Source organism: Anarhichas minor, unplaced genomic scaffold (assembly GCF_050575085.1).
Source record: "Anarhichas minor isolate MPS153535 unplaced genomic scaffold, ASM5057508v1 ptg000009l, whole genome shotgun sequence".
NCBI classification, from domain to species: Eukaryota; Metazoa; Chordata; class Actinopteri; order Perciformes; family Anarhichadidae; genus Anarhichas; species Anarhichas minor.
The window spans coordinates 5,792,094-5,805,000 of NW_027466455.1; positions in this window are offsets into that span (position 1 = coordinate 5,792,094).

Consider the following 12,907-nt stretch of genomic DNA (forward strand, 5'->3'; position numbering starts at 1 on the left):
GCCCCCACGAGGCCCACCGCTAACCGACTGAAGAGGCAGCCTGACATTTATGGGATGTAATTGAAGATGGGTATGAACCCCCACGCTCCGACAGAGATGGAGATCAGCCAGCAGCAGATCCGTCCTGCTCCATCTGCCTGCGGTGAGACGAGGCTGAGAAGGTGACTGTTAAACGGGGAAGCTACTGATAAAACACAAGCTCCTGGTTGAGTGTGTTTCCACACTGTGATCCACTTGGTCTATGACTCGCTGTGTGCTGGGACTCGCTGTGGGCAGGACCACATCTGTGGCGCTGTGATAATCAACTGCTTCACAATGTATGGAACACATTTACTGTCACAAGCTAAAACTAAAGCAAAGACGAAAATTTGCCTTTTAGAATCATCAAAAGTGCAACATTTTAAAAGTTGGGGTCACTTCATTTCATTAAAATCATTGTGTGTGTGACAAGTTGGAAAACATGCATTTTTATAAGTTAAGGAAAATAGTAATTTCATGGTCTATTGTGTGGAATGTAATGTGATTGAGAGGATCATTCATAGATAACTTTACGATTTACGGAAACCAGGAGTTAAAACACATCACACATGAATACGTGGTTGAGATAATAAGATTGTGTTTTCTTGCATCGTTTGTTTTGTTCTGAATTGTGTAGTTGGATACGTAGTGTTAAACTGATCTACATAGTGGTCTTGATCTTGAGTCTGAGATCGATTGCTTTGGTCTCCACCCACATATCTCGGGGAAATCGCGATCTTTTCCTCATTGCAGTAAAGTTCTTGCTGAGGAAAAACATCATATCACTCTCGTGATTATTTATCCCCCTTTTTTCAGGGGTACAACATTTTGGAGGCTCCGCTGGGAAAGCTGTTCAGATGTCCAGTGTCCACGACCTGTTCGCTGAATTCCGAGCTAGCTAAATCCCCACATTACAACCCAGGCAGGCTGCAGTGAAGGAAGTGTTGCTGTACAAGGAGAGCTGGAAGCTGGAGGTTGAGTACACGTCACCTGAGGCCAGTTAGAGATCATCAGGGACAGAAAAGACCTTCCAGTTCAGAGTGGACTCCTTTACAGTTGAAACCCATCCTGCCCTGTCAACATTATGGCAGCCCTGGAAGAGCTACAGGAAGAGGTAGTAGGTGCATTACACACCCTGTCCAAAGACAATTTACTGGAAATCTGTGATTTTCTCAACATGTCAGACAAACAAAGAGCAAATGTTAAAGGAAAATCCCGCATATCCTTGTTGACTCATATATTGAACCACCTTGAAAGAGAAGAGGTGGCAGATCTAGAAGATGACGGAATGTCCGAATTGTTGATACTGAAAGTGTCACGATCAGGCTTTGCCCTGTGTGTTCTGTGTCTTTGTTTCTTTCTGTAGCTCCTCACTCACCTAATCAGTTCATTCAGTGCACCTGCCAGTCACACTCACCTCATCAGCTCATTACTCTCACCTGTTCACTCTGCCTAGTCACTATTTAAACCCCTGTCTTTCACTCACTCACTGCCAGATCATTTTGTTTGTTTCCTACCTACCCGCCCGTTTTGCTCATCCTGTTCCCGGTTTCCCAGTCTGTCTGCCCTGTTTTTGCCTGCCTTGTCCTGCCGGATTTACCCCTCCTGTCTCGTCCTTGGATTACCTGTTTTTGTTTCGTGAGCTATTAAAGACCTTTTTTCTCTACTCTCACTGTCTGCGCTTGAGTCCTCATCATGCCCCGTGACAGAATGATCTGGCCCACAATGGACTCAGCAGACCATGGGTTGGAGTGCCGTCTCCCTGAGTGGTATGAGCAGTTCATGGGAACCCGCCTGGCCTTTGGTGGGCCTCGTAGTGTCCAGAAGGCGAACCGCGACCTGATGGACTGCCAGCTCAACACTCGTAGGAGACAGAGAAAGAAGGGTCAGACTTCCATCCCCGCTGGGCCGCAGCGATCCCCCGCTCCCGCTGGGCCGCAGCGATTCCCCGCTCCCGCTGGGCCGCAGCGATTCCCCGCTCCCGCTGGGCCGCATCTAACTCCAGCTCCCCGTGTCCTGTCGGCGGTCCGACCGACTCCACCTCCCCGTGTCCGGTCGGCGATCCAGCCGACTCCAGCTGTCGCCTCGGAGCAGCAGCTATCCCCAGTCCGGGCCGCCGCCGTCTTCGAACCGCAGCGACCTCCAGTCCGGGCCGCCGCCGTCTCCGGACCGCAGCGACCTCCAGTCCGGGCCGCCGCCGTCTCCGGACCGCAGCGACCTCCAGTCCGGGCCGCCGCCGTCTCCGAACCGCAGCGACCTCCAGTCCGGGCCGCCGCCGTCTCCGAACCGCAGCGACCTCCAGTCCGGGCCGCCGCCGTCTCCGAACCGCAGCGACCTCCAGTCCGGGCCGCCGCCGTCTCCGAACCGCAGCGACCTCCAGTCCCGGCCGCCGCCGAACCGCAGCGACCTCCAGTCCCGGCCGCCGCCGAACCGCAGCGACCTCCAGTCCCGGCCGCCGCCGTCTCCGAACCGCAGCGACCTCCAGTCCCGGCCGCCGCCGTCTCCGAACCGCAGCGACCTCCAGTCCCGGCCGCCGCCGTCTCCGAACCGCAGCGACCTCCAGTCCCGGCCGCCGCCGTCTCCGAACCGCAGCGACCTCCAGTCCCGGCCGCCGCCGTCTCCGAACCGCAGCGACCTCCAGTCCCGGCCGCCGCCGAACCGCAGCGACCTCCAGTCCCGGCCGCCGCCGTCTCCGAACCGCAGCGACCTCCAGTCCCGGCCGCCGCCATCTCCGAACCGCAGCGACCTCCAGTCCCGGCCGCCGCCGTCTCCGAACCGCAGCGACCTCCAGTCCCGGCCGCCGCCGTCTCCGAACCGCAGCGACCTCCAGTCCCGGCCGCCGCCGTCTCCGAACCGCAGCGACCTCCAGTCCCGGCCGCCGCCGAACTGCAGCGACCTCCAGTCCCGGCCGCCGCCGAACTGCAGCGACCTCCAGTCCTGGCCGCCGCCGAACTGCAGCGACCTCCAGTCCCGGCCGCCGCCGTCTCCGAACCGCAGCGACCTCCAGTCCCGGCCGCCGCCGTCTCCGAACCGCAGCGACCTCCAGTCCCGGCTGCCGCCGTCTCCGAACCGCAGGGACCTCCAGTCCCGGCCGCTGCCGCCTCCGCGCTGCAACGACCTCCAGCCCTTTACCCCGCTGGGTCATCAGTCTATCCCCCTGAGCCCCAGTCTATGGACTCCGGTTGCCCGGAGCCTCATCTCCAGTCCCTGGAGACCTGTTCCCCGTCTGATCTCCAGCCCCTGGAGCCCTGTTCCCCGTCTGATCTCCAGCCCCTGGAGCCCTGTTCCCCGTCTGATCTCCAGCCCCTGGAGCCCTGTTCCCCGTCTGATCTCCAGCCCCTGGAGCCCTGTTCCCCGTCTGATCTCCAGCCCCTGGAGCCCTGTTCCCCGTCTGATCTCCAGCCCCTGGAGCCCTGTTCCCCGTCTGATCTCCAGCCCCTGGAGCCCTGTTCCCCGTCTGATCTCCAGCCCCTGGAGCCCTGTTCCCCGTCTGATCTCCAGCCCCTGGAGCCCTGTTCCCCGTCTGATCTCCAGCCCCTGGAGCCCTGTTCCCCGTCTGATCTCCAGCCCCTGGAGCCCTGTTCCCCGTCTGATCTCCAGCCCCTGGAGCCCTGTTCCCCGTCTGATCTCCAGCCCCTGGAGCCCTGTTCCCCGTCTGATCTCCAGCCCCTGGAGCCCTGTTCCCCGTCTGATCTCCAGCCCCTGGAGCCCTGTTCCCCGTCTGATCTCCAGCCCCTGGAGCCCTGTTCCCCGTCCGATCTCCAGCCCCTGGAGCCCTGTTCCTCGTCCGATCTCCAGCCCCTGGAGCCCTGTTCCTCGTCCGATCTCCAGCCCCTGGAGCCCTGTTCCTCGTCCGATCTCCAGCCCCTGGAGCCCTGTTCCTCGTCCGATCTCCAGCCCCTGGAGCCCTGTTCCTCGTCCGATCTCCAGCCCCTGGAGCCCTGTTCCCAGTCCGATCTCCAGCCCCTGGAGCCCTATTCCCAGTCCGATCTCCAGTCTCTCGAGTGCAGTTCCCAGTCCGATCTCCAGTCTCTCGAGTGCAGTTCCCCTCCTGGTTCCCAGTCTCTCGAGTGCAGTTCCCCTCCTGGTTCCCAGTCTCTCGAGTGCAGTTCCCCTCCTGGTTCCCAGTCTCTCGAGTGCAGTTCCCCTCCTGGTTCCCAGTCTCTCGAGTGCAGTTCCCCTCCTGGTTCCCAGTCTCTCGAGTGCAGTTCCCCTCCTGGTTCCCAGTCTCTCGAGTGCAGTTCCCCTCCTGGTTCCCAGTCTCTCGAGTGCAGTTCCCCTCCTGGTTCCCAGTCTCTCGAGTGCAGTTCCCCTCCTGGTTCCCAGTCTCTCGAGTGCAGTTCCCCTCCTGGTTCCCAGTCTCTCGAGTGCAGTTCCCCTCCTGGTTCCCAGTCTCTCGAGTGCAGTTCCCCTCCTGGTTCCCAGTCTCTCGAGTGCAGTTCCCCTCCTGGTTCCCAGTCTCTCGAGTGCAGTTCCCCTCCTGGTTCCCAGTCTCTCGAGTGCAGTTCCCCTCCTGGTTCCCAGTCTCTCGAGTTCCGACCCCCGGACCCTCAGTCTCTCGAGTTCCGACCCCCGGACCCCCAGTCTCTCGAGTTCCGGCCCCCGGACCCCCAGTCTCTCGAGTTCCGGCCCCCGGACCCCCAGTCTCTCGAGTTCCGGCCCCCGGACCCCCAGTCTCTCGAGTTCCGGCCCCCGGACCCCCAGTCTCTCGAGTTCCGGCCCCCGGACCCCCAGTCTCTCGAGTTCCGGCCCCCGGACCCCCAGTCTCTCGAGTTCCGGCCCCCGGACCCCCAGTCTCTCGAGTTCCGGCCCCCGGACCCCCAGTCTCCAGAGTTCCGGCCCCCGGACCCCCAGTCTCCAGAGCTCCGGCCCCCGGACCCTCAGTCTCCAGAGCTCCGGCCCCCGGACCCTCAGTCTCCAGAGCTCCGTCCTCCGGACCCTCAGTCTCCAGAGCTCCGTCCTCCGGACCCTCAGTCTCCAGAGCTCCGTCCTCCGGACCCTCAGTCTCCAGAGCTCCGTCCTCCGGACCCTCTGTCTCCAGAGCTCCGTCCTCCGGACCCTCTGTCTCCAGAGCTCCGTCCTCCGGACCCTCTGTCTCCCCAGTCTGCCAGGCCGGCCATCCCTCCTCTGGACCCCCTCCACCCACCCGGTTGTGGACTCTGACTCTCGGCCTCGGAGGAGTGATAACCCTCCTCCGGGCCCCCACCGCCCTCCCTTGGAAGATGTTCATTTTTTTGTTTTTCTTTTGGACGTCTGGAATCCGTCCCTTGGAGGGGGGGTACTGTCACGATCAGGCTTTGCCCTGTGTGTTCTGTGTCTTTGTTTCTTTCTGTAGCTCCTCACTCACCTAATCAGTTCATTCAGTGCACCTGCCAGTCACACTCACCTCATCAGCTCATTACTCTCACCTGTTCACTCTGCCTAGTCACTATTTAAACCCCTGTCTTTCACTCACTCACTGCCAGATCATTTTGTTTGTTTCCTACCTACCCGCCCGTTTTGCTCATCCTGTTCCCGGTTTCCCAGTCTGTCTGCCCTGTTTTTGCCTGCCTTGTCCTGCCGGATTTACCCCTCCTGTCTCGTCCTTGGATTACCTGTTTTTGTTTCGTGAGCTATTAAAGACCTTTTTTCTCTACTCTCACTGTCTGCGCTTGAGTCCTCATCATGCCCCGTGACAGAAAGACTACATTGTCGAAGTGTTACAAAACAACCACGATGAGATGTCAGGAGCACAGAAAGAAATGGAGGAGCTAAGAGCTGTAAACCAACAACAAGGATTGGAATTCAACCAAACTACTAATGTCAATGCCATTGCTAATGGTTCTCTGCACCTACCTCAAACCCCTGTCGGCCCACAAGTGAGCATGCAGCCCATACCCAGTGCTCAGTCGCAGCCAAGCCCATGCTGGCGCAAAGATTTCAAAATTTCTGGTCAAATCGGTGAACCAGGCCAGAGAGATAAAATGACATTTTCCAGTCTTGTTCACCAGATTGAGAATGGACTAAGCAGAGGTTATCCTGAGATAGAAATAGTAGACGCAGTAATCAAAGCTATTTCTCCAGGCGCACAGCTACGCAGCTACTTGGAAGGAAAATCCCACCTTACCCTTCCCACTCTTAGGTGCATCCTACGCTCACACTTCCAAGAAAAGAGCGCCACAGAGCTTTACAAGCAACTAGCTTCAGAAGCACAGCATAGCAAGGAGACCCCTCAAAGTTTCCTGATGCGAGTCTTCGGTCTAAGGCAGAAAGTACTATTTGCGTCCCAAGAGTCAGAATCAGGGCTTAGGTATGACCCAGCTCTAGTCCAGCGCATGTGCTTGCACACAGTACTTACTGGTCTCCAGAATGACAGTATCAGGATAGACATGCAGCCCCTCTTGTTAGATACTAACACCTCAGATGAGCTTTTGCTAGAGAGGTTAAACATTGCCTGTGCCAATGAGACGGAAAGAAGAAACAAGAAGAGGTTCAGCTCCCCACAGCCAGCTACAAGTGTAAGCGTAGTCCAGTCAGAAGACCCGCCATCTGCAAAATGCCCTGTGAAGGAAGCTAAAGCAAAAGTGCCCCCTGAGTGGTTAACAGAGTTAGCAGAACTTAAGACCGGTGTTGCTTCTCTTAAAGGCCTCAGTGCAGAAATAGCTCAGATTAAAGAGACATTGCAACAGCCGATGTTCCAGTCACAACCCTATGCCCCACCTTTAGCTAGAAGGCCAGATAGGGACCCCCAGGCCCATAGTTCACAACAGCAGTATCATAGCAGCCACAGCCAGCCCCAAACACCAAATACAACTCACCCCCAGCATGCACCTCACCGGTACACCAACGGCCCTGCTTATGTTCCAAGGAGGTGTTTTGTCTGCCAGCAGACTGGATCAGAAGAACGTTGCATGCACTGCTACCACTGTGGGAGTGGAGAACATTTTCAAGCTGGATGTAAAACTAGAGGAGTCAGAACATCAAGAGAGGCCCCTTTAAACGGGAGATGGTTGCCCCTGCGGGACGAGTGTTAACCATAGCCAATGAAATGTCCCAGAAATGTGCAAATTGTGGCAGTATGAGTTCACCACAGAAGCTGAAACAGTGCTCATCCTGTAAAGAGGCACTGTATTGTTCCATTGCATGTCAAAAACAACATTGGACTGAACATAGGAAAAAATGCACTCACCTGACAACTAAAAGTAAAAAACCTCCCTGCAAAGACAATAGAGCCCACTATTTGCCACCCCTTGCTCCAGTTTGCCACCCCCACAAAGTCACCTCACTAGTTGGCAGGCGGTGTCTTGTTGAATGTTACCTGAACGGTCACCAGCTCCAAGCTTTATGGGACACAGGCTCTCAGGTATCGATCATTGATGAAAGATGGAAAACTGAATACTTACCAGATGTAAGACTGAGAGATGTTTCAGAAATTCTTGACACACCTGATGGATTAACATTGACTGCTGCAAATGGAATTGAAATGCCTTACCTGGGATGGGTTGAGACAACTTTCCGGCTAGCCTCTGAAACCGACCAAACAAAAGAACTGATCGTTCCCGTGCTTGTGATGAAAGGCTGTCACCTGTCCCATCCCATCATAGGTTTCAATGTTGTTGAACACATACTGGCAAAGACTGAGAAGACCAAACAGTACAGTGCTGTGAGGAAAGCTTTCCCAAGTCTCAAAAGAAATAAGGTGAGAGCTTTTATACAGGCTGTGAGTGTCGAGCAGATAGACGAGTACACAGTGAAAACAAAGAAAGAGATGGTTACAGTGCCAAAACACAGCAGTATTCAGATTGAGTGTCGTGTAGCTGTCCAGCCTTTCAAGCAAGACATGACCATGCTATTTCAGCCAGACCTGAACCCTGGATGGCCAGATGGTCTTGAGTTCTACGACACACTAGTCAGAGTCAGGAAAGGAGTGGTACCAGTCATCATAATTGATGTCTCTAACCCAACTGACCATGACATTGTTTTGCTAGGGCGCACTGTAATTGGAACAGTACAAATGATTCTGACTGTGATGCCTGCCCAGACCTTTGAAAAAGTTACAACACCAGCTACAGTGAATCACACTAGCACCCAAACCTCCTGTAAAGCTAGTGAACAGTGGGATCCACCTGTAGACTTAAGTCACCTGGATGAAGGTCAGAGACAGGTAGTGAGACAGATGCTTAGAGAAGAGTGTCATTCCTTTTCAAGATCAGACAATGATATCGGCTGCATTGAAAGGTTGCAAATGACCATCTCTCTCAAAGACCCTGAACCAGTCAAACGCACGTACATATCGGTGCCAAAACCCCTGTACCAGGAGATGAAGGGTTACCTCCATGACCTAATAGCACAGGGTTGGGTGAGAAAGTCTAATTCTTCATACTCCTCACCTGTCGTGTGTGTTAGAAAAAAGGATGGCACCCTCCGGTTGTGTATAGACTATAGAGATCTGAACAGGAAGACACATCCCGACCGCCAGCCTATCCCTCGGGTCCAAGACATCATGGACAGTTTAGGTGGTAATTCCTGGTTCTCCCTCTTAGACCAGGGAAAAGCTTATCACCAGGGATTTATCTCCGAAGAGAGCAGAACAGTGACAGCTTTTGTTACACCGTGGGGACTTTATGAGTGGATACGCATCCCTTTTGGCCTCATGAACGCCCCTGCTGCCTTCCAACGTTGTATGGAGGAATGTTTGGAAGGGCTCCGGGATAACATCTGCATCCCTTATCTGGACGACACACTGGTTTTCAGTAAGACTTTTGAAAGTCATGTGGATGATGTGCGAAAAGTGCTGAAACGCCTCAGGGAGTATGGCATCAAACTCAAACCAAGTAAGTGTGATCTCTTAAAACCTGAGGTCCGTTATTTGGGAAGAATAGTGTCTGCAGATGGCAGCAAAGTTGATCCAGCTGATTTTGAAGCAGTCCGGGCATTGAAAGATATCAGGCCGCAGAATGTGGGTCAGCTCAGAAAAATGCTTGGTCTACTCACCTACTACAGACAATACATCAAAGACTTCTCCAGGAAAGCGAACTGTCTGTATGACCTCCTGAAAGCAGACCCAAACGAGGTCCCTGACAAAACAAAAAAATCAAAAACAAAGAAAGTGAGTCATGTCGTGCCCTCTAACAAGCCAATCACATGGACTGATCAGCACCAACTGGCACTTGAACAACTAATTGACTGTTTGCTCCATCCACCAGTGTTGGGCTTCCCTGATTTCACTCAGCCATTCGTTGTACACACAGATGCGTCACACCAAGGCTTGGGAGCAGTACTGTATCAAAAACAAGATGGCAAGTTGAGAGTCATTGCCTATGGCTCCCGCTCATTAACAGCAGCTGAGAAGAACTATCACTACCATGCAGGCAAGTTAGAATTTCTAGCTTTAAAATGGGCAATCACTGACAAATTCCGTGATTATTTGTATTATGCTCCAACCTTCACTGTGTATAGTGATAACAACCCGCTCACATACGTTCTGTCCACTGCAAAATTGAACGCGACCACTTCCAGGTGGGTTGCCGAGTTGGCTGATTTCCACTTTACAATAAAGTACAGGCCAGGGAAAGAGAACAGTGACGCAGATGCTTTGTCGAGGATGCCACTGGATGCAGAGTCATTGATGAGAAAATGTTCTGAGGAGCTGCCACCCGACACCATCGCTGCCACGATCCAAGCAGTTGAGGTACAAGCAAAGTCTCCTGAAATGTTGTCATTTTCCGCTGCATCCATGTCGGTCTCAGTTGCAGATGAGTTAGCCACAGCATCAGTCAGCCCCATTCCAAAAGAACAGTTAAGAGAGGCACAGAAATCAGATCCGTACATCAGTCCATTGCTAGACTGTAAACTGTCAGGTTCCAGACCACCAGTTAAACAGCTAAAGACATTCAGTCCAAAAACAAAATGCCTGTTCAGAGAATGGGACAAATTGACAATTGACAGTGATGGTGTTTTGTACAGGACTACCACAGGCCGTAGGCAGTTGGTCCTACCAGACCAGTACAAAGGAAAGGTGCTGGAAGAGCTGCACAATAACATGGGACACCAAGGTGCAGATCGCACAGTATCTCTAGTACGAGACCGCTTCTTCTGGCCATATATGCAATCTGACATTGAGCACTATGTGACTAAAGCTTGCACCTGTCTCAAGCAGAAAAAGCCATGCCATGAAACAAGAGCTCCCCTGACAAATATTGTGACAACACAGCCCTTTGAACTGGTATGTATTGATTTCCTACATCTCGACCGATGCAAAGGCGGATATGAGTACATCCTTGTGATTGTGGACCATTTCACACGTTTTGTTCAAACATATGCCACCACGTCAAAGTCAGGAAAAACTGCTGCAAATCTCATCTTCAACGACTTTTCTCTGAAATTTGGGTTCCCCTCTCGCATCCACCATGACCAAGGAAGAGAATTTGAAAATCAGTTGTTCACTCAGTTAAAAAAACTCAGTGGCATGGCCGGGTCTAGGACAACACCCTATCACCCGATGGGAAATGGTAAAGTGGAGCGTATGAACAGGACTTTGTTGCAGATGCTTAAGACACTGACTGAAACACAGAAATCAAACTGGAAGGAGTCTCTTAACAAATTGGTGTATGCCTACAACTGTACCCGATGTGATGTGACAGGTTATTCACCATTCTACCTTCTGTTTGGGCGATCACCCAGGCTTCCAGTTGACTTGCTGTTTGGACTGTACACAGAGTCAGGTTCCAGTGACCAGCGTGACTATGTGGAGAAATGGAAAAGAGGTATGGAGGAAGCATATGCCATTGCAAATGAGAATGCTCAAAAAGCTGCCGAAAGGAGTAAAGAGCATTATGACACAAAAGTTAGGAGTTCAGTGCTACAGCCTGGTGAGCGGGTTCTGATCAAAAACCTGACGCCAAGAGGAGGACCAGGAAAACTTCGTGACTATTGGGAAGACACAGTTCACACAGTAGTGAGACAAATGGGTTCTGACCTGCCGATTTATGAACTAAGACCAGAAAGGGGTAAGGGACGCTCCAGGGTCCTGCACAGAAATTTGCTCATGTCCTGTGACTACCTACCTTTTGAGACACAACCAGAAGTGACCAAAAATGACAAAAGCAACCAGAAACAAAGACACCAGCCTGCATTACAGCTTCAAGAGTCTGATGAAGACAGTGGAGATGAATATGACCTTCAGTATGAGCCATTTCAGGTTTCCACGTTGCCTGCCGAACCAGAGATGGAGCCTGAACATGGGCCCCTGTCAGTGGAACAGAGAGTTGGAGTGACAGTCCCTGTTGCCATGCCAGCACAGCCTCCTGAGGGAGATCAGCTGGATGAGGCCAGCACACCTGTTGAAAACTTGCCTGATGAGGAGATAAACGTACCTGCTGGAAATCTGCCTGATGATCGCTCACCAGATACCTCTCCATCATCAAGTGCTGCTGCTGAACCTGTAGAGCCGGCCTACCAGCTGCCACAAAGAGAGAGACATCCGCCAAGACGCCTCACCTATGATCAGCTTGGTATCCCTTCATGCTACAATATCCAGTCAACACCACAGCTGTTACCTTTCTACCCCGTACCAGGACTGGTCCCATGGTTGCCACCCTTACAGCCATACTACCTTCAGTCACCCTATATGTATTCAAAGACATATATGTACTGTTATAATGGACAGTCAACAAACACAAACTGTGAATATGGACTATTTGAGCCGTGACCCTTGACCTTTGTTCAAGCACCAGCTTACAGAAGAGGATCTTCAGTGTCAAGTTCATAAGAGACTGTTTAATTGCAGGAAAATGTTTGAGTTAATGTCGGGACGACATTTATTTTGTAGGAGAGAGTGTGACAAGTTGGAAAACATGCATTTTTATAAGTTAAGGAAAATAGTAATTTCATGGTCTATTGTGTGGAATGTAATGTGATTGAGAGGATCATTCATAGATAACTTTACGATTTACGGAAACCAGGAGTTAAAACACATCACACATGAATACGTGGTTGAGATAATAAGATTGTGTTTTCTTGCATCGTTTGTTTTGTTCTGAATTGTGTAGAGTCTGAGATCGATTGCTTTGGTCTCCACCCACATATCTCGGGGAAATCGCGATCTTTTCCTCATTGCAGTAAAGTTCTTGCTGAGGAAAAACATCATATCACTCTCGTGATTATTTATCCCCCTTTTTTCAGGGGTACAACATGTGCATCTTTAAAAATGATTTGTAAAATATATACAATAAAAAGTAGTTTTACTACTAATCAATAATATTGGAATACAATATTTCAGAAATCATAACAGACACTTTAGAAAGAATAAGAATGTAATTAGAAAACTGAAAATGAAAAGCATGCGAGTCAAGAATAAAAAAAGCAAAGAATGGGTGTTCAGCAGGTTCTCAGAGTTCACGTAGACGAATCATTAACTACTACTGGAGGGTTTCTACCATTACACTCAACAGAGTTGAGTATAAAACATCAAAAGTAGACATAAAATATGATATTTGGGGGCAATGTAATGGAATAAATGAGCTTTGAGAAAACGTTTTACAGGCAATAACAGCAAGTGACTCATGGTTTCAGTTCACGCTGGGGCTCCATCAGCATGCTTCACTATGATGTATAAACATTTAGTTATGACCAAGAAAAAGAATTACAGAAATATGAAACAAGCACTTACCGCTGACATTGTTTTCAGTTGTGCGTTCCTCATTCAAATGTGGGTTGTAGAAAACTGAGAATCATCTTCTCAACCGTTCACCTCAGTTCATACAAATGTGTCAGTTTGTAAACACATCAGGTGAACAACAGTTGTGGGTCCGATGCTGACTGTGCGGTTAGCCTGTGGGCTGACAGCTGCCCGAGGCTACAGATCAACACACAGACCAGGAGAGCATGACACCCTGTGTGCAGATGATAG